The sequence below is a fragment of the Cydia splendana genome, chromosome 22 (assembly GCF_910591565.1).
Source record: "Cydia splendana chromosome 22, ilCydSple1.2, whole genome shotgun sequence".
Taxonomy (NCBI): Eukaryota; Metazoa; Arthropoda; class Insecta; order Lepidoptera; family Tortricidae; genus Cydia; species Cydia splendana.
In genome coordinates this window covers 11,528,589-11,551,688 of record NC_085981.1, presented here as the reverse complement: position 1 = coordinate 11,551,688, position 23,100 = coordinate 11,528,589, and the positions used below count along the sequence as shown (strand labels likewise).

At 37.4% G+C, this 23,100-nt stretch overlaps 1 protein-coding gene and 1 long non-coding RNA gene across 2 annotated transcripts in view; both read left to right on the top strand.

The window, feature by feature from the left end:
- The window catches only part of LOC134801497 (uncharacterized), a 318,534-nt gene that overhangs the window by 221,858 nt on the left and 73,576 nt on the right, over positions 1-23,100 (top strand). The gene's annotated exons all lie outside the window — the stretch shown is intronic.
- Positions 393-21,112, top strand: LOC134801539 (uncharacterized). The gene is made up of 3 exons (XR_010145684.1): positions 393-551; positions 19,478-19,642; positions 21,055-21,112. It is a non-coding gene; the product is annotated as an uncharacterized LOC134801539 (long non-coding RNA).

The following is a 23,100-nucleotide window of genomic DNA, read 5'->3' as shown; positions in this document are numbered from 1 at the left end:
TAGGTATATTGTTATAACTGAATTACCCGAATACATAATCCGCAAATGCTACAATCTCCGGCGAAGGGGTGACGCGTCCAAAGATGGGATAAAAGCGAGGATATTCTTCAGTTGTTGTCAATTGAGGGCCTGGCCCTCGTTCCGGCGACACGATGGGTGACATACGAGTTATATGCAACCTTCTTAATGTTGTATTCTTGCCCTTAAATTGTATCAATTTTATAGTGACATATGGTGGCGTAGTTTGCATAATATAATAGTAAGTCAACTTTACGCAAAAGATACTGTCTCGATCCAATAGGCGATATTACTGCAATGTTCTTCTCTCTCTCAAGTTAAAATCCTCTAAATATAAGGTAAAATCGTATTGCAGATACTTTGAGCAACGTCGGCGCATCGCCGACTCGAAGGAAAAGCCGGCCACCCACCCTGTCGCCGCAACGAGGGCCAGGCCCTCAATTGACAACTGAAGAATATGCTCTCTTTTATCCCATTTTTGGACGCGTGACCCCGTCGCCGGAGATAGTTGCCTTCGCGGATTATGTATTTGGGTAATTCAGTTATAACAATATAATTATATTTAAGAGATTAGTACCTATAGCAGGGCTCCCGATATACGTGCTACGCGCCAACCCGCGTGTCCGTGTTCTTAGCCCTGGCGGTGCTAGCGTCCGAACTACATGAACCAGTCAAAGTCCGTGCCCGTGTAGTGCGTTCGGCTCCGGATTTGCGTTCGGCTCCGAGTCTTTGGTTGTTGTTGTTCTGTTTTTTTTTTTTTCGTTTTGCTTGTATAACAAACAGTAACACATTATAGTTAACTAACTATACCAACTAACCAACTATACTAACTAACTAACTATATTAACTAACTATAGTTATTGTCTTATTGTTCGTTATAATGTTTTATTCTTCGCTCTTATAAAGAACGCGTCCGATCGTCACTATACGTCGCCGGACCCGTGATCCGTGGATCCGGTAAATCGCAGTTAGTCACACCCCTGCGCTCAGTTGTGTGGTGACTTGCACGGTGGAAAGGCGTCACGTAATGCCATTCCCAAATTTAATTACACGAACCCTAATTACCCGTTCCGAACGGGCCACAAATCCGGTTTCCTGTAACACGAGAACCCCCTGCGACGGGTACACGAAACCTGGACGCGACCGCGAGCCCTAGACTACCTAGTAGACATCAGGGGGCTTAAGCCAACATTTTAGCATCAACAACATCCAAATCTAGGGTTTACCAGTGGATCGCAGTGAAGCAGCGGAGCGGTAAGCGAGGATAACAACCACCAATTCGAGTTGTAGAGCAAATTGGCTGTGGCAGACATACCTACGGCCAGAGTCGAGTGATTCTATAAGTAAGGATTCTGTTTTTTCCATAGACCTATAAATGACTTCGTAAATACGGGCCTTACGAGCACTACGAATGGGGCCGATACATGGGTGTCAAAATCGCAGTTAGTCACACCCCTGCGCTCAGTTGTGTAGTGACTTGCACGGTGGAAAGGCGTCACGTAATGCCATTCCCAAATTTAAATAAGTTTTTGGCTTTTGCTTTTGTAATTTCATTTTTGGTACAAGCTTTTATCGCTGATTGTACTTTTCTTAAGACAGACAACTAATACTCATCGAGACAATTCTAAAAACCCTTAACACAATTAGGTTGCGTTGTTTCATCACATAGTTCCTATGGCCACCTCCTGTCTCCATCATCAGATCAGCTCGATGGTACCATAATATTATTAATATTGCATTGTCATCCGATTTATATGTTTGTTATGATTGACATGTATGTCGGTCTGTAATCAAATCTTGCAAGTTAAATTTGATCCACTGAATCGTCTGTCGACAACGGTCAGGTGAAACGAAATAAAAGCTTGTAAAAATGCCTAACTGTGTCGTGAAATTGTGTAAAAACTATTAAAGAAAAATCAAATACACTTATGAGATTTCATATCATCGGTAAATCGGTTCAGATTACAATAAATTACTTTCTTAGAACAAATTTCAAGGGATGATCATTTTTGTTTAATTATGACGGTCGGTTGGCTCGGTGCACGTAAAAAACAGGCTGCACTACTACTATAAATGTGATTTTTATTGGTTAGGTAGGTAGGTAGGCTAGTTTATTAAGGGAAGTAATTAAATGATCTGACGTTTTTAAAATTGACTTGCTAAAAAAAAGCAATTAAATACAAATAGACAGCATACAAATATTTTGTTGGCAATAAATAAAAATCGAGCTACAAATCATGTTCAGCAAATAATTCACAAACGGTCAACATTATAGACTAGACATAAAAATTCAAAATCGCTCTCCTTCTTGATTCGACTGGCAAATCATATTACTTTTAGGCAACCGGGTTTTTTAACCTAATTAGACATCGCTGAATCCGAATTTGCCGGTTACTCGATCGAAATCTTGACTGGAAGTGAGATATTTGACATTAAAGGTAATTTTTCGCTAGGATCAATATTCAAAGAGATATTAACGCGGGAAATTTAATTATAAACACTTCTAAAGTCCCTTTTTTTATTTTTTCGTAAATAGTTCATAAACGGTGGCCAATATCAAAAAATGTTGTTAAACAATAATAATCTACACAAAATTTTGAACAATAAAAATTCAGTACACTTTTCGTAGGGATCAATATTTAAAAAGATAATAAAGAGGGAAAGTTCTAGTATAATAAATTCTAAGTTTCCTTGTTTTTATTTATTCGTTTATAATTTGAAAAGTATGACTCATAGCAAAAAAAATTTTATACGTAAATAATAAACATAAAATTTCCTACAAGAAACATGTGGAACACTTTTCGCTAGGATCAAAATTTAAAAAGACAAAGCAGCGGGTAAGTTATAAATAATCAATTTTAAAGTCCCTGTTTAGTTTTTTGTAAATAACTCGTAAACGGTGTCCCATAGCAAAATAGGTTTTTTTAGAATAAATTATCTACATAAGATTTCCTCCAAAAAATATTCAGAATACTTTTCTCTAGGATCAATATTTAAAGCGATATTAAAGGAAGAAAGTTAATTTCAATCAGTTCACAGGTCACTTTTTTTTAGTTTTTCGTAAATAACTCGTAAACGGTGGCCCGTTGCAAAACAATATTATACATAAACATTAAACATAAAATTGTCCACAAAAAAGATTCCGTACACTTTTTCGCTACGATCAATATTTAAAGAGGTATTAAAGGGGGTAAGTTAATTGTAATCAATTTTCAGGTCCCTATTTTTAGGTTTTCGTAGATGACTCGTAAAATAAGGCTCATAGCAAAATAAGTTCTTAATGTTCTTGTAAATAAATAATCGGCATAAAATTTTCTACGAAAAACATATTGAACACTTTTCTCTGGGATCAATATTTGAAACGATATTAAAGAAAGAAAGTTCATTGCAATCAATTCACATGTCTCTTCTTTTTAGTTTTTAGGGTTCCGTACCTCAAAAGGAAAAAACCGGCCAAGCGCGAGTCGGACTCGCGTTGCAAGGGTTCCGTACATTACCCAATCTTTGACAATGTATTTTTTATATGTGAAACGCGAGTGAATTGCCTTTAAAAATCCTGTCGGTTCAAAAACTAAGTAATTGTCCGACTCACGCTTGACTGCATATTTCTAATAGGTTTTCCTGTCATCTATAGGTAAAGAACTATTTTGTATGTTTATTTTACGAGTCATTTACAAAACCTAAAAATAGGGACCTGGAAATTGATTACAATTAACTTACCCCCTTTAATACCTCTTTAAATATTGATCGTAGCGAAAAAGTGTACAGAACCTTTTTTGTGGACAATTTTATGTTTAATGTTTATGATATTATACATAAACATTAACATTAACATTTGCAACAGGCCACCGTTTACGAGTTATTTACGAAAAACTAAAAAAAAAAGTGACCTGTGTACTGATTGAAATTAACTTTCTTCCTTTAATATCGCTTTAAATATTGATCCTAGAGAAAAGTGTTCTAAATATTTTTTGGAGGAAATCTTATGTAGATAATTTATTCTTAAAAACCTATTTTGCTATGGGACACCGTTTACGAGTTATTTACAAAAAACTAAACAGGGACTTTAAAATTGATTATTTATAACTTACCCGCTGCTTTGTCTTTTTAAATATTGATCCTAGCGAAAAGTGTTCTACATGTTTCTTATAGGAAATTTTATGTTTATTATTTATGTATAAGATTTTTTTTTCTATGAGTCATACTTTTCAAATTATTAACGAATAAATAAAAACAAGGAAACTTAGAATTTATTATACTAGAACTTTTCCTCTTTATTATCATTTTAAATATTTATCCCTGCGAAAAGTGTACTGAATCCGTTTTGTTCAAAATTTTGTGTAGATTATTATCGTTTAACAACATTTTTGATATTGGCCACCGTTTATGAGTTATTTACGAAAAACTAAAAAAAGGGACCTTAGAAGTGATTATAATTAAATTTCCCGCGTTAATATCTCTTTGAATATTGATCCTAGCGAAAAATTGTGCTGAATTTTTCTTGTAGGCAATTTTATGCAGATTACTTATGTAATAGAACATTTTTTGCTATGCGCCACCGCTTAAGAGTTATTTACGAAAACCTAAAAAAAGGGACCTTTAATGTCAAATATCTCACTTCCGGTCAAGATTTCGATCAAGCAACCGGCAAATTCGGATTCAGCGGGGTCTAATTAGGTTAAAACACCCGGTTGCCAAAAAGTAATATGATTTGCCAGTCGAAATCGATTTTATGATTCTGTGTTGAGTTTCCGACCCGTGTGACCGCACACAGTGCAAGTAGCATCGACTGCGGGCTGGTGGCGCGCGGGTGGCGGGGCGTCGCGGCTGCTCCGCTTGACACCCCCATCAGCGACCACAGCGCCCAGGTGTTTACCTTGCCCACTGACGAGTTGAGACAAAAAATCAAGCCAAACACCTATATCCAAAAGCGACTATATACTGACCAATCCTTATTAGCATTTTTTATTGACATTGAAAATTACAATTGGAATTTTATATTTGATGACATGCTTTCTATTGACCATAAATTTGATAAATTATTTAATGTTTTAAGGTATTATATTGATATTCATTTCCCGACCAAAAATATTTTAATCAAGAAAAGTAAATCGGTCCCATGGCTCACTGAAACCCTCTCGGAACTAATTTTAGATTATAATGATCTAACTGAAATGAAACGTCAGTACCCGGAACTGGAAACTTTAGCGGAACGCATCAGCTATCAAGCTGATCGCATAAAATCGGAGTCTTTGACAGCACGACGTGAATACTTTGCTAATCGCATCGTCAACAACAAAAACCCGTCAAAAGAAATGTGGCGCGTAGTCAACAACGAAACGTCCACAAAACAACCGCAACATACCATCTCCCTAAAGGATGAAAACGGAAACAGCATACCACCTCGAGATGTGCCAGAATACCTAAACCGACACTTTCTCACAGTAGCTTCGAAGTTTAAATTAAATATAAATAAATCGGACTCTGTACAGTACTTAGAACAACACTTACAAAACACAAACACCCCTGAACTTGTTTTACCCACAGTTACACTAACAGATCTAAACCGTACGTTGCGGTCCCTGAAGAAAAAAAACACGACCTTAGATATTTATGATATATCAGTATATCACTGAACATACTCGAGTGCGTTTGGCCAGTCGTTGCAGGGTTACTAGTGGAACTTATAAACTCCATGTTTGCTTCCGGAGTGTACCCTAACGTACTGAAATGCACACGAGTGTGTCCAGTATATAAAGGTAAAGGGGAAAAATCTTCTGTGGATAATTATAGACCCATCACCATTGTACCTAATGTTTCCAAAATGATTGAATCTATTTTATCAAACACCTTAATGAATCATCTCGAGACAAATGACCTACTAACGGACAGACAATTTGCATACAGAAAAAATAGATCAACGACAACAGCGGCTTATCAAATATATGATTGCGTTTCAACCGCTTTAGATACAAAGGAGAAGGTAGCAGGGGTATTCTGCGATTTATCGAAAGCGTTCGATGTTATAAGTCATGAACTGATATTGGAAAAGATAGAGCACTATGGAATCAGAAATGAAGTTCATGACTTATTTGCATCGTTCCTAAATGATAGAAAGCAGACGGTCGAGGTCAAAATGGAGACATCGGGCTCCATTGAAAACACGAGATCCGAAGCAGGTGTGTTAAAACTAGGAATACCACAAGGATCGGCGCTCGGAAACACCCTGTTTTTAATGTTTATAAATGATCTCCCTGCCTCTGTTACCGAAGGTATGACGGTGTTGTTTGCCGATGACACAACCGTGATAGTAACCGCTCACACGCACTTGCAACTCGAGCAAAATATAGCAAACGCTTACCGCCAACTTCACAAATGGTTTTCGGCAAACGGCATCGTCCTTAACACTTCGAAATCGAACGTAATGTTATTCTCAGCTGGAAATACTACACACATTCCACTAGTACAGAGTCCGATACCACGCTGTGACTCATGCAGGTTCCTCGGATTCACCATCGACGCCAAGCTGAAGTGGAAAGAACACATAGACAACTTGTGTGAAAGGTTGGGCAGCGCTGTGTTTGCGCTGCGCAAACTGAAACCAATTGTCTCAAATGATGCCCTAATTCAAATATACTATGCATATTTCTTTTCACTGATGCACTACGGTATAATCTTATACGGCAACTCAACCGATTCAGACCGAGTATTTATATTACAAAAACGGGCTATACGAATATTGGCAGGTGTGAGTCCGAGGCACTCGTGTAGAGAACTCTTTAAAAAATTCAATATATTGACCTATTACTCGCTTTACGTGTATGAAATTATAATGTTTACGCGCAAAAATATTAACCAATTCAAACGGTCGAATATGCTTGGCGGAATAACCCGCCAAACGGGGCGATTACTGCCCGTGCCGCGGCGGCTAGCGCTGCTCGACAAAAACCCGCGAGTAATAGGTCCGTCACTGTATGAACGTCTACCCGCCAATATCAGAAATGAAACCTCTGACGACATATTTGATCGCCGACTAAAAGAACTGTTCCTAACGACATCGCTGTACTCTGTTAAAGAGTACAGTGAACGATACAAATATTAATAATTTTACTTGGCATTAAATTGAAATTATTGTTTTTATTTTATATTGTTTTTTGTATTGATTGTTGACATTTTATTTTATTTATGAAATATGACATTATATGACCTAGGAAAGCCCTAGTATTATATGCAAAATAGTTTTAGGTTTTAGTTAAGTTTTATGACATTTTAATTTGATTTCTATTCTATTTTATTTTTGACATTATTGATTCACAATTTACTATTTTTTATTATTCTTTTAATTTTGTTTCTATACACTTGACGATCTTTTTGTGAATTTCTGCTATTTTTAAGGAAGAATAACATGTAAATTTTCAATCAGAAATAAATATTATCTATCTATCTATCTATCTATGAAAAATAAAACCAGTCTATTATAACCAATATCAGTCTGCTTCTATTATAATTAGATGATCAAACGAACTTACCTGAAGTGAAGTTCGATCTTAATTGTCATGTCTTCGCTGAAAGATTTATATTTTTTTTACGAAGGTAGTTGCCCTGCAACGTTCGGACGTATTCGCACCTAGTTCATCGGTATCGTAGAAAGAGAAAAAAGATACCGCTCTTCTTCTACGATGCCGGTCGTGGTCAACCTCATTCTTTTCAGAGCCTACATATTTCAACATTGTGACAGGGCCCGAATAGGGTGGGAGGGAACTTAAATCTTTCAGCGAAGACATGACAATTAAGATCGAACTTCACTTCAGGTAAGTTCGTTTGATCATCTAATTGTCATGTCTTCGCCTCAAGATTTATATTTTTTTTACGAAGGTAGATGTTTAGAGCTAGGCAATGTTGAAATATAAATAAAAATCAGTAATGAAATCAACAATTGTATATTTGAGAAAAAAAATATACTTTAAATACAGTAATATCACATTACTTATATGTATTAGGAACATATCAACATAATTATAATCTAATTAGATTAATCAGTCAAATAAAGCACTAGCAAAACTAGAAGTAGAGTTTGCAAGAGGCAGTTTATAAAAATTTGCAAAGACCAAAGATTGGCCTGACCATCCTGCTGTCTTTCTAATGGTATCGACATTAACACCAGCTCTCTCGGCAGCTGAAGTAGATGCGTGTCTCGTGCTATGTGCACTAAATATGTTGGTGTCGATACCACTAGCCGACAGCGTTTGCTTAATCCAACGTGCTATAGTTTGAGAGGTAACTCCATGATAAGGCCCTTTTGATGTTAAAATCAGTTTATCCTCATTTATTGGCCTAATTGAAGATGTGACCTTTAAGTAATCTATTATTATTTTGGCTGGACATATACTCGGTCGCTGATTGAAAAAAGGTAATTCTAAGACAGGCTGTTTCCTACCTACACCAGAGGTCTTAACTAAATCTTTAATGTGTATTACAATCCGTTCATTTGACATGATTATATTAGGTACTCTAATCAGCGAAAGCGTTTGGCATCTCTGGCCAGTGGCAAGAGCCAATAAAACTACTAATTTCTTATTAATAATATCTAGACTCAAAATCTCATTAGGGTAATAGTTACTGAGGTGATTTAATACTATAGTAGGATCCCATGTATAGGAATACTTGGGGAAAGTTGGCTTTAACTTAAAAACTCCCTTAAAAAACCTTTTCAACCGATCGTCTTGAGTCAAATTATTTTCAGAAATAAGAGACAAAGCCGAACGATGGGTATTAAGAGTACCATACGAAGCCCCTTTCCCCAAGCATTCTGTTAAAAAATCTAAAACATTGTAAATTTGTATATCCAGTGCGTCAATGCCTTTTCTGATACAGTAATGCCACCAAAGTTTTAGACTCGAAGAATATTGCGATTTAGTATTCTGAGATAAGGATGAAAGCATAACCTTTATTGCTGATTCCGGTACCTGCCGCCTTACGTACGCTTGCCGGATAATATACTCGCAGCCAGGGAAAGGCGTTGATGCATTGGATGAGTCTCTCTGAAATTAGAAAATAATAAATTTTTACTCGGTGTGAAAATTATACTTTCACCTATTATTAAAGATTTGTATAAGGGGAACCATGGCTGTGACGGCCATAGTGGCACCACAACGATTCCAGTGGCTTGTTCACGAGCAATTTTCCTCAATATTTTAAGTGTTAATGAAAATGGCGGGAATGCATAAAAGAAGAATGTATTCCATTTCAGCGTAAATGCATCGATATTGAATGCGAAAGGATCTCTTTTCCAGGAAATGTACTTCGTACATTTTGCATTTATTCTGGATGCAAATAAATCAATTTCGGGCTTGCCGAACTTATTAACTATTTGATTGAAAGCCTTTTTACTTAATTCCCATTCAATATCGATGTTCCTAGATTCCCTATCCGCATCAGTATTTTCACAGGATCTAATATAAGACGCAAATATATGTATATTTCGAGTCTCACACCAAGTCCAAATTTTATTTGCAATGCTGTTTAAATGAACGTACTGTACTCCGCCCATTTTATTAATATATATTATTGCGGTGGTGTTATCGACGCGTAATAATATGTTACAATTACACAAATCTTTGGCAAATGATTTGAGACCAAATAAAACTGCTAATAGTTCCAGGTAATTTATATGGTTATTTGACTCGTCATGATTCCATGAACCACCTATGCTTTCACCATTGCAAGAAGCTCCCCAGCCGCTCATGGAGGCATCCGTGAAAATCTCAAGTTGATAATCGTTGACTTCTAATGATTTGAATGTCGTTGAAATATTATTTTTCCACCATAACAAATCATCATGTAAATTACCTGAAATATTCATCATTTTGTCATAATCGTCGTTGTTATTTAATAAGGCCAAATATCTCGCTCTTTCTAATGTTTTAGTATGTAACCATCCATAAGTGACAGCAGGACACGCGGCTGTAAGGGTACCCAAATATTTCGCAAAACAACGTATTGACATTGTTTTGGTGGCTAGTAAAACATTAGTGCGGGATAATATGTCATGTTTCTTTTTTGGGGGTAGCTCTAAAGTCATATGCTGTGAATTTAAAATAAATCCTAAAAATTGACAAAAATTTTTGGGGACTAATGAACTTTTTGAATAATTAATTATAAATCCTAGATGCGTTAACATAGTAATCGTCTCATTAAGATTGTTCAAGCAGTCATCAAACGTCTTAGCGATAATTAAACTATCGTCTAAATATTGTACAGAGTCAAAACCACGTGACCTCAACAACGTTGACACTGGTTTCATTATTTTAGTAAAAATAAACGGCGCTGAGCTCAACCCAAACGGCAAAGCTATAAATTCATATAAAATATCGTTAAAATAAAACCTTAGGTATTTTCTGTGTCCCTCATGAATTCGTACAGCAAAATAAGCTTCTTTGAGATCCAGATTTACCATGTAACAATCAGGTGTTAATAATTTTATAGCAGTCCTTATATCTTCCATTTTAAAATGATTTGATCTAACAAATTGATTTAAATTCCTTAAATTTAAAACGAGACGCTTATCACCGTTACTTTTAGGAACAAGAAAGATGCTGGATACAAATTGATTATGTACGGGTTCGCATCGTCTTATAGCCTTTATTTTACATAAGCGGGAAATTTCATTTTCAACTAGAACTTGATCGCCCTTCGATAGCGATAGTCTCGGCAAAGTGCCCACGGCTTGAAAAGGCTCATTGATAAAGGGAATTTTATAACCCGAAATTGCATCTAAGACGACTTTATCATTTGTAATTTCCCGCCAATTATCAATAAAATCTGATAATCGTCCAGCGCGTACCTCGATGTCTATCGTCGGTGCGACGCGGGCGCCGTGTAATGGGGATGGCGCGCTGTGCGCGAGGACGGCGCGGGCGCCGTGCGCGCCGTCGTCGTCGGCAGCGTCGATGACCGGCGGGGCGCCGGGGCCGGCGGTCGACGGCGCACCGATGTCTGCGGGGGCGGGGGGGCTCGCGGCCCACCGCTGTGGTTCAGCGGCGTTCTTGTGTTGCGCTGAAAATAACGGGGCGGTGGGCCCCTCCAGTTTAAATTAGAAGTCGAACTCGAAGGGGCCTGAATTAATTGTCCAGATTTTTTTATTCCCGTCGAGTTTTTGATAAATTCTCCGAGTTTATCTCCAAAAAGATGCGAATCTCGTTTACGGTCCTTAAAAGAATCGATAAAACTTTTTTCCAACATTGGCGTTACTAAAGAACGCCTGGTCTCAGTCTCGGTAAAGTGAGAATCTGCCACTAACTTAGACGCGTCACTAAGTAACTTAAGCGCGTCCTGTGTACTCAGAGATTTCTTTAGCATACCCGTAATTATTTTACCGTGTATCGATAAAACACAGCCTAACTGGTTTTGTTTTTTTGATATCCGGGAATCCCTGTTTCTGGCATTTTCCAGTAAAACTGCAGCTATTTCGGCGTTAAGAATGGGCGACTTAGTAAATGGGCAATTTACTGGCAGTAAATGTTTTTTAGAAATTTCTTCCCTAACATCTTTTTTTAGTCCATCTCTTAAAATGGGCGTCAATATTTTTGACAAATTCTCGTTCATTTCTTCGCCCCATTCCGTCGCCTCAGGAACAAAATCACCTTAAGCCTGAAGTAACTCCGGATCGATCTGCTCGGGTTCGAGCTGTTCTGGTGCAGGGGTAGCCTCGACTTGCACGACAGGTTCCGCAGGCTCCGGTGCTGACGAGGGTCCTGGCGCTGGTTCCACTGGAAGCGACGCTGACGAGAGTCCAGGTACCGGCTCCGGATCCCGTGATCCGGGAAGGTCCTCCGGGGCCTCGGCTGATACACCCAATTGTTCATCTAGCCCCACGGTTTGCGGAGGCGGCGGCGGTTCATCTTGAACAAAGACAATAAAACAGGTTTAAACCCGCGTTGTTTTATATATAATGACGGTTAACATCTCGTGTTAACGCTATAAAATTGCTACTGGTTATTATCTCGTAATAACTCGGAGCTATATTTTCCACTGCCTAACATCTCGTGTTAGATCGGGGAATAGGTATATACATGTGTAAGTTTCAAATCACTTTTCTATAGTCACAGCAAAAATGCACTAAGTAGGTAGGTACTCACCTTGTAAAAACTCCTCATCACTCGAATAAATTATTCGTGAAGAATTTCTTCTTAATTTTGCTTCATATTTCTTAATTTTCTTCCTCCAGCGCTCCTCTTCTGATCCTGATTTTCTTTTAGGCATGACGCTTGACTAAGTTTCACAATATAGATAATTTCACAAGACACCAAACGAAATTAATATTATTCACGCTTGGGCCTAACCAGGTGCGTTCGCCGCGCGCGCACGGACAAGAATGAGGTTGACCACGACCGGCATCGTAGAAGAAGAGCGGTATCTTTTTTCTCTTTCTACGATACCGATGAACTAGGTGCGAATACGTCCGAACGTTGCAGGGCAACTACCTTCGTAAAAAAAATATAAATCTTGAGGCGAAGACATGACAATCAGTGTTCGGCAGGCTTGGTGCCGCACGGGGTTAATGACCTCAATCATTATGCTAATACGGATAGGCCGCGGGAATCACGGGATTCGCCTTGTATTACTACCTACTACAATGTTTCTAATTTCTAGTTGTTGTTTCTAGTTTCTAATTAATATTAGTTTATAAGGTAATGAAATAAATTTATATTACTGTATAGTAAATATAATATAATAATGTATCTAGGGGTGAAGGTTTTACCCTAAAATAAAACAACATATTCAAAATAGGTACATATTATAATTTATAATCTAACCATAAATCAACATATAGTAAAATAACTAACAAAATTATAGTCAACACAGTAGAATATACATTTTGTATGGTGTCACTATGTTTCCCAAGGAGAGAATATATATTTTGTATAGTGTCACTATGTTTCCCAAGGAGAGAATATACATTTTGTATAGTGTCACTATGTTTCCCAAGGAGAGAATATACATTTTGTATAGTGTCACTATGTTTCCCAAGGAGCGAATATACATTTTGTATAGTGTCACTGGGTTTCCCAAGGAGAGAATATACATTTTGTATAGTGTCACTATGTTTCCCAAGGAGAGAATATACATTTTGTATAGTGTCACTGTGAGGAACGGAACGTTCTCCCGCTCTATGATACCAGAGACTACGCCGGCTGTCATGTCTTTGTAACCTAACCTGTAAAACTATGTGTATTAAATAAAAGCTAATTAATTAATTTAGGCTCTTATTTCAATATATAATAATTGGCGACGAGATACAAGTACCCGTGTGCACGATTAGTGTGATAAAACTAAAATTTACAAGTGGTTTCAACTTTAAGTTGTATATTTCGGTGAGGCTATATGGTAATGGCTGCCACGCGTAAAGGTTATTTCACTACAATAAATTAATGTCGGACTCAGAATATCAAGATGCAAATTTGATGGAAGAGGAAAATTCCGAGGAAAGGTGGAATATTATACAAGAAGTGAAAAGCGGAAAAATAAGCTCCATCTATAAATGCAAAAAACCAGAACTCATCCGAATTTTACAAGAAGAGAGGTTAGAATCAAATGAACCTCATACCGTGGATCAGTTACGAAAACAATTGAGTGATCACTTCAAGAATAAAGGACAACGACAACAAAAAGTGCGTACCTCAACAATGACCGCGCTAGGCGAGTTGAAACCATTTGATGGAGAAAAGTGGGAAGTGTTTGAACAACAGTTTGAATGTTTTATCTTAGTTAATGATATAACTGAAGAAAAAAAAGTGCCTTTATTAATCACCAAATTAACGGCCAAAGTTTTCGAAACACTGACTTACTTATGCTCACCTAAACAACCAAAGACTTTTACATATCAAGAATTAATAACAAAACTACAAGATAAATATGTAAAAACGCTATCAACAACATTGGAAAGAGCGGAATTTAGGAAAAGAAACCAGCTACCAAATGAGAAAATCCAAGACTATGCCCTAGAATTGAGAAAACTCGCAGGAAAATGTAACTTTAAAGACATTGATGACCAAATTAAAGAAAAATTCATGGAAGGAGTGTCATCCAAATTGATTAAGTTCGAATTGATGAAGAGTCCCTCTGAAATAACTTTGGACAAATGCATTGAAATAGCAAGAATAGTGGAGGCAGCTTTACTTCACACGAAGAACTCCGGAGAAGTTACCGAAGTGTTTTATAACCGAGGGAAATCAAAGCCAACTTACAAAACCAAAAGAACGGATAACAACAACAAATCGGGAGCACAATGTTACTGTTGTGGAAAGAATAATCACATTAAAGCGGAATGTACTCTAAAAAAGAAATTTTGTTCAGAATGTGGAGTTCAAGGACATGTATACAAGATGTGCCCTAAAAAAACAAGACAAGTTAATGTGTTAGAAACAAACACATCAGCAGGAAACGAGGACTGTGAAGATGTAGAAAATTCAGTGCAAGACTTGTTTGAAGGATATACTACATATACCGTTAATAGTGTGAGTAGGATACCACCCGAATACTTAACTATTAGTGTAAATGATCATAATTTGCCATTTCAAATTGACACAGGCTCAGAGGTGACAGTGATGTCAATAACTGATAAAAATAAATATCTGAGTAGTTTTGAGCTACAAGAATGTAAAACTTTGTTCAAAAATTTTGACCAATCTATATCTAAACCAATAGGAATTGTGACAAATGTAACAGTTACATGTAATAATATCACTAATAAATTAAGTGTATTTATTGTGAAAGATGACTATCCTAGAGTTATTGGTAGGGACTGGCTTCATGCATTTAAATTGTGGCCTCCAAAGTGGTTTGACAATGTTGATAAGAAAACTTACATGCTTCAAAATGTTTCAGATGCAGAACAATTAATCAGAGACCAGTTTGCAGAAATATTCAAGCCAGGATGGGGGAATTTCAAAGGTGAAGTGATCAATTTAAAATTGAAGCCTAATGCTCAACCCAGGTGTCTGCCAGTCAGGCGAGTACCCTATGCACTTCGTGAAAAGGTAAATAACGAAATCACTAGATTATTAAAAAATGGTAGGATTACTGCAGTAGAGCACAGTGAATGGGGTACTCCAGTAGTGCCTATAATAAAACCGGACGGCTCGGTCAGGCTATGTGGCGATTACAAGCTAACCGTAAATCCTAGTATGGAAATTGATCACTTCCCATTACCTCATATCGATGACATTCTAAACTCTCTAAAAAATGGCGAATATTACTGTGAGCTGGATTTAAAAGAGGCATATTTGCAGGCCCCACTCAGTGAGGATAGTAAAGATTGTACAACCATTGTTACCGAGTCAGGGACATACAAATATAATTACTTACCTTATGGGGTAAGTTCAGGCCCTGGGGCTTTCCAACGTTTAATGACTAAGAAATTAGCCGATGTTCCTAATACCATAGTGTTTATTGACAATATTTACATCAAGGGAGATTCATTACAACACATGTTTGAAACATTGTGTCAAGTGTTAAAGAAGTTGCAGGAATGTGAATTCAAATTAAAACCACAAAAATGCAAATTCTTCACTACTAGCCTAGAGGTGTTTGGGTACCGTGTAAACAAAAATGGTATCAGCGTGATTCAGTCTAATATTGAACCATTATTAAATGCAAAAGCACCGACTAATCTGACCATGCTGAAATCATTCTTGGGTAAAATAAATTATTACTCTCGATTTTTACAACACATGGCCACAACACTAGCACCTTTGTATGACTGTACTAAAAAAAAACAAATTTATCTGGACATCAGAGTGTGATGAAGCTTTTAATAAAATTAAAAGTAAATTAGCTTCGGCTAATAACCTTAGACATTATGATCCTAAACTGCCACTGATCTTGACTTGTGATGCTTCAGATACCGGCCTTGCAGTAGTACTGTCAAATAGAGATGCACAGGGTGTTGTAAAACCTATCGCATTTGCCAATAAAAAATTAAATGTGACGTCCCACGGTCAAAGGTACCTTATGGCGGGTATGGAGTTATGCATACCCCAGTAATCTACAATAAATAAGCTATCGATAACACAAAAGATCAACCTTCTAGGTTGCGTAGTTACAGAGATATGATTTTTTGAAAATAATGTTGTGAAATGAGCAACTTTACGATAAAGAAGTTTTAAGTTTAGCCGCCTCAAAAACTATGTTCCTGAAGTAAGTTACATAGTTGACTACAAATAATAATGCCTTATATATCTGAGATTAAAAAAATATTGCGACTTGTTCTGTAATGCAAATAGAAACTTTTGATATCGACTGATTTATGTGTATACTAACCAATCTCTTGAAAATAAAGTTTTATTTCATTTTCACGATTGATTGCAATGAGCTCTCAAGATTTAAATTTTATCTATTAGAAAACGATACTGACAGACAGTTTAAGCAAAAAACAATACCGATTTAGAGGTGAAAATGTATTTTCTGACTTTTTCATATAAAATCACAAAATTGAATATTTTTACTTTTAATGTGACACACAATCAATTTTTCTGAGCACATATGAAAGAAATTCTGTCATTCAAATGAAATAAATCCTAAAACCCCAACTAAATACTGTATTTAACCCCTTATGCCACTTTAAACTTACATAACAATAACAGTATTTGCTCCATACATTTACGAAAAGGTACCTTATGGAAATAAATCTAATAATACATCACTACAAAATATCAATCATATTATAGTTTATCTTTTATGAATAGAAAATATTAATTTACATTAAACTGCCCCCAATTTAATTAGTTCTTCGTCATAATAATCTTAAAAAAGACCAATAATTTGTATGTAATGAAAAGGTACCTTGTGGTCAAGTTACATGATGAGGCATGATGATGATGGAACAGTTAGGATAAACTAATAATATTTTGGGGTTAAGATGGTATAAATCGTCTATTTCTTATCAATAATATATTTCGGTTGCTATTGAAGATAAGCGGCATTGAGGTTCAATGACCTCAGATATTCCATAAGGTAATGCGTCGGGTATTGGCATTTTTCAGCAAACCAATGGCTGATTTACTGCATGCGACCAAACCAAATGAAGATTATTCTAGTTAAGAAAGACTTGACGAGAGTAACTTTGGTATAATAGCAGTCTACTTGGATTTGTGATGTCGGTCTATGTACGGTTATAATATTTGCGAGGCGCCCCAACCAGAACTGAAATTATCAAATTAGTTTTGCAGAATGCTAATACAGTTCTCTACCAAACTTCTTTTCCCGTATTGACTAGTTTTTTTGGGAATTTTCAATCTTTTTTCCATAAGGTACCTTTTCTACTAAACTCTGAGACGACATTACTAGGCTTATAACTAACTTATAACAAAAATAAAAACAGGTAAACAAACGTTACGCATTAAGGTTTCAGATCACACAATAAAAAAAAATTGAGCATTTTTTCACCTCTTTACAAAACATTTAATATCTCCGAAACTAGAAACCCTCATAAGGTACCTTTTCCCGTGGAACGTCACAAATGATATTGAAAGAAAGTATTGTACCATTGATAAGGAAGCGATGGCAGTGATTTTTGGAATTACTAAATTTTACAATTATGTCTACGGCCGTTTCTTCGAGTTAGAAACAGATAATGCAGCGCTGACGCGAATTTTTGGCCCAACAAAAAGTATTCCAAAAATGGCTGCCAAACGATTGCAACATTATGCAATATTTTTATCAGCGTTTAATTACAAAATAAGGCATATTAAAACCAGTATTAATCCTGCTGATTTTCTCTCAAGGTCAGTTACTGATCTCAACAATAAGAATAATGATATAAATATTCATCCTGTATTTGTAAACGCCAGTTGCAGTGTACTGAGCTATACTAATGACTCCAAAATGAAAACTTTAGATTGGAAAACAATTCAAACAGAATCAAAAAAGGACGCAGTTTTGTCCAAATTAATAAGGTATTTAACAGATGGTTGGCCAGAAAAGAAGGAGTTAGATAAAGAAGTTTTACCATTTTATAGCAGAAGAAATGAGTTAACGATGGACAGGGGTTGCTTATTTTGGGGATATCGAATATTAATACCCTACACTATTCGTGAATCGATTTTACTTGAATTGCATAAAAGTCATTTTGGAATCATTAGAATGAAAGAAATAGCGCGTTCATATTTTTGGTGGCCTAATCTTGACTCCGAAATAGAAAATATTACAAAAAAATGTATAATTTGTTTGCAAAACAGTAAAACGCCATCAAAAACACAGAAACCGTGGCCTGTCGCTCCTTCAGTGTGGTACAGAATTCATGCTGATTTTCTGGGACCATTTTATAATAAAATGTTTCTGGTCATAGTAGACAGTTATTCGAAATGGCCAGAAATATATGAGATGGCTAATATTACTAGTTCTCGCACTATAGAAGTTTTAGAAAGTGTATTTACTCGGTTTGGATATCCAGTGCATTTGGTAACAGACAATGGTCCTACATTTACCAGTCTAGAATTTAAAGACTTTTGCATTACTAAACACATTAAGCATACATTTTCACCGCCGTATCATCCTGCAACCAATGGTGCGGCCGAAAGGTTCGTGGAAACTTTCAAATCTGCTATAACTAAAATTAAAGAGAGTGGACTTAATTTAAGATCTTCCGTGAATTTGTTCATGTTCGACTATAGAAGTACGCCACAGCGCACTACAGGAGTCTCACCTGCTCGCCTTATGTTAAGCCGAGAATTAAGAAATAGGTTTAGTTTATTGCGCCCTCCTCCCCTGTCAGAAGTGGTGCAGGAGAGAGTGGAAAAAAGGGACCAAGGAAAAAGGGATGTCAGTTTTGAAATAGGTCAGAAAGTAATGGTAAGAGACTACAGAAAGGACAGCAGGCCATGGGTTCAAGGATTAGTTATAGAAGAGTCAATACCAGGAATTACCTACGTGATAGATGTAGAGGGGTTTAAGTGGAAGCGCCACATCAATCAGATGTTAAGTTGTGCCGATGAACTAGAAGAGTTATGTTAGTTTTAAGCTTCATTAATTAAGGAAATATTTTTAAGTCAAACTCTAAAATAAGTGAAGGAGAGTGTGAGGAACGGAACGTTCTCCCGCTCTATGATACCAGAGACTACGCCGGCTGTCATGTCTTTGTAACCTAACCTGTAAAACTATGTGTATTAAATAAAAGCTAATTAATTAATTTAGGCTCTTATTTCAATATATAACAATGTTTCCCAAGGAGAGAATATACATTTTGTATAGTGTCACTATGTTTCCCAAGGAGAGAATATACATTTTGTATAGTGTCACTATGTTTCCCAAGGAGAGAATATATATTTTGTATGGTGTGACATGTTTCCCAAGAAGCGAATATATACCTACTTTTTACTTTTAATTAGCGTTTCTCGACAAACGATTGTCATCCTGGCTAGCCCTAAAAAACTATATCTTATACTGCCATACACTCTTACAGGGTTCGACGAGATGCCAAAAATAACGACAATAAGAATGCAACTCGCAACAAAGCGGCGTCCAGCGAGCAAGGGGACAGCGGCGAACTATTGCGGCCGAAAGGGGCAAATATACATGCCAATATTGGTTTCGAACAATATTGGCCAGGGGGAGATTGGGTGTACAGGTAAGCTCGGCACTGGGTCTAAGTAGGACCGGCACTGGGTCTACAGGTAGGGCTGGCACTGGGTCTACATCTACAGTGGTACCGCCCGACGCGACGGTGTGGCTGGACAGCGGGAGTCGCTGCGGTCGCGAGTCTAGAACACCCATACCATCCAGGGCAGGCGGCGAGTGCGTCTACAGGTGGTAGAACCGGCACTAGGTCTACAGTCTACAGCTAGTACCCGCACTGGTCGGCAGGTAATCTGAGTTTTGTTAGAAAATATCTTTAACCCGTAAATTACTGTTATCTATAAATAAAATGTTATTATCCTTGTTGTTAATATAATTTTAATCAAGATTTACTCTTCTTCCTCGCGTTATCCCGGCATTTTTCCACGGCTCTTGGGAGCCTGGGGTTCGCTTGATAACTAATCCCAAGAATTGACGTAGGCACTAGTTTTTACGAAAGCGACTGCCATATGACCTTCCAACCCAGAGGGGAAACTAGGCCTTATTGGGATTAGTCCGGTTTCCTCACGATGTTTTCCTTCACCGAAAAGCGACTGGTAAATACCAAAATGATATTTCGTACATAAGTTCCGAAAAACTCATTGGTACGAGCCGGGGTTTGAACCTGCGACCTCCGGATTGCAAGTCGCACGCTCTTACCGCTAGGCCACCAGCGCTTTTTCTTAATCATGATTTACTATTAATAATAAAAATATATAAGCACTGGGTCTAAGTAGGACCGGCTCTGGGTCTAATACATGTAGGGCCGGCACTGGGTCTACATCTATCTCATGTTATATTTATGTATTTTCTGAATTCATTTATTAGAGATAAATCACAATTACATAATTGACGACCGGTCTGGCCTAGTGGGTAGTGACCCAGCCTGCGAAGCCGATGGTCCTGGGTTATCTATATAAGTATGTATATCGTCGCCTAACAGCCATAGTACAAGCTTTGCTTAGTTTGGGGCTAGGTTGATCTGTGTAAGATGTCCCCTAATAGTTATTTATTTATTTATAATATTTTGATCCAAAAGCATCGTTAAACCAGAATATGTAGTTTGTTTCTCGATACTCAATTGAAATTGACATTGACATGGGCTGTTTTAGACGATGCGAGAACTCGCATGCGAGTTTCATACTATTGCGGGTTTTGATCGGTCGGTTCAATTGGACGTAACCAACAGTCCGCAATGTAACTAAAATCACATGCGAGTTCGCGCGCCGTCTATATCAGCCCTTCGATTACCATTAAAAAAAACGAAATAGAGGATTTTGTCGCTGACTGAAGAAGCCAATCATCTTTATTTAAAAATTTAGGAAAGAATGAACTATCGGTGGCATATGTTTAGTATTTTGCAATAAACGAATTGAATTGCTTGGTATAAATAAAATGTAATGAATAAATGTGTTTCCTTGTCAGGAAGGCGGAGTTAGAACGCTGCAACACCACCGAGTACTGCGGTATATTCAGCAAGTAAGTAGGGGCGGAGGAGGGTGGAGGGGGAGGGGAGTTTACCCCTTAAACAAATACATGTTTGCTAGAAACAGATCCGAGTTTGAAGAGTATCAGCTCTTTTCCCAAATGATAAGGCATTTTTAGTACATGTTTGTTTTTTGGCATATAGCGTAAGGCGTTTTGAATTTATTTTAATATCTGTGCCTCCAGTGTAAAAGGGTTAAACTCAAAAAATTAAATTTTTCAGTATGGCCGAAAAACGTTTCAAACCGTGTTTTCTCTACATTGTTTCTAAAAAAATTAGGTTTTTGTTTTTAGTTTAGATAGTTTAAGTCGTGAATTATAATTTGTCATTTAAATTAACCTGACATGTGAAAGTAACGGAAATATTGGCTTCACAGACCAACCCCTATAGACCGAGCTTATAGGACGACTCGCAGTCACCGCCCGTATGGTGTATAGGTCAAATATAAGATTGTTCGCGCGCCGCTCCGATCAGTTGCGCCCAAGGTTACGACCTGTTAGCAGTGTGCACGAGTCCAAGAAAATAAATCGTAAACTATTGAATTCATTGGGAAATCCTGGGATATTGCAGCGTAAAATGGTGTGGAAAGTCATCTAAGACATCTTACTTACGAAACAGATGGAATAACATCCCACAGGAAAGTCAAATTCATTATTTCATTGAATAATGTTTCTTGTCCGCGGGGTTCATTTTATACTGGTCAGTAAGCAGAGGCGAAGTATGTCCGTCCCTTTTCGTCAACTTGAAAATGCAATGCGCTATCCCTTTCCCTTTCGACTAGTGATGTGACGATGATGGTTTTTCAGTTGCGGAAACTTCGTGCTTCGTCATACCGTATTGTATCATTTTAGACATAAAATATAGGTAATATGTTGTGTATTTTTTTTAGAATCCTCTAGGCCAGCGGAGCAGTTAGGCCGCATGTCACGAGATGGACCTGATGATGAACTTCAAAGAAGTGCGAGGGAACTCGGTGTTGGTTTGTGATAGACATATGTTGTATGGGTTTTTTAGAATCCTCTAGGTGAGCAGTTAGGTCTCATGTCACGAGATGGACCTGATGATGAACTCCAAAGAAGTGCGAGGGAACTCGGTGTTGGTTTGTGATAGACATATGTTGTATGGGTTTTTTAGAATCCTCTAGGTGAGCAGTTAGGCCGCATGTCACGAGATGGACCTGATGATGAACTCCAAAGAAGTGCGAGGGAACTCGGTGTTGGTTTGTGATAGACATGTTGTATGGGTTTTTTAGAATCCTCTAGGTGAGCAGTTAGGTCTCATGTCACGAGATGGACCTGATGATGAACTCCAAAGAAGTGCGAGGGAACTCGGTGTTGGTTTGTGATAGACATATGTTGTATGGGTTTTTTAGAATCCTCTAGGTGAGCAGTTAGGTCTCATGTCACGAGATGGACCTGATGATGAACTCCAAAGAAGTGCGAGGGAACTCGGTGTTGGTTTGTGATAGACATATGTTGTATGGGTTTTTTAAAATCCTCTAGGTGAGCAGTTAGGTCTCATGTCACGAGATGGACCTGATGATGAACTTCAAAGAAGTGCGAGGGAACTCGGTGTTGGTTTGTGATAGACATATGTTGTATGGGTTTTTTAGAATCCTCTAGGTGAGCAGTTGGGTCTCATGTCACGAGATGGACCTGATGATGAACTTCAAAGAAGTGCGAGGGAACTCGGTGTTGGTTTGTGATAGACATTGTTGTATGGGTTTTTTAGAATCCTCTAGGTGAGCAGTTAGGTCTCATGTCACGAGATGGACCTGATGATGAACTTCAAAGAAGTGCGAGAGAACTCGGAGTTGATTTGTAATAGGCATATGTTATTGGTCCATTTGAATATGTTTTCAATACAACCTTCTATGACCTTAATAAAACGGACAAAAGAAAATAATTGTATGAGATTTTGGCGACACTTTTTTCTCGTATCGAAAGAGATTGCGATTCTGAGTGGAAATACTATAAAAATTCTAA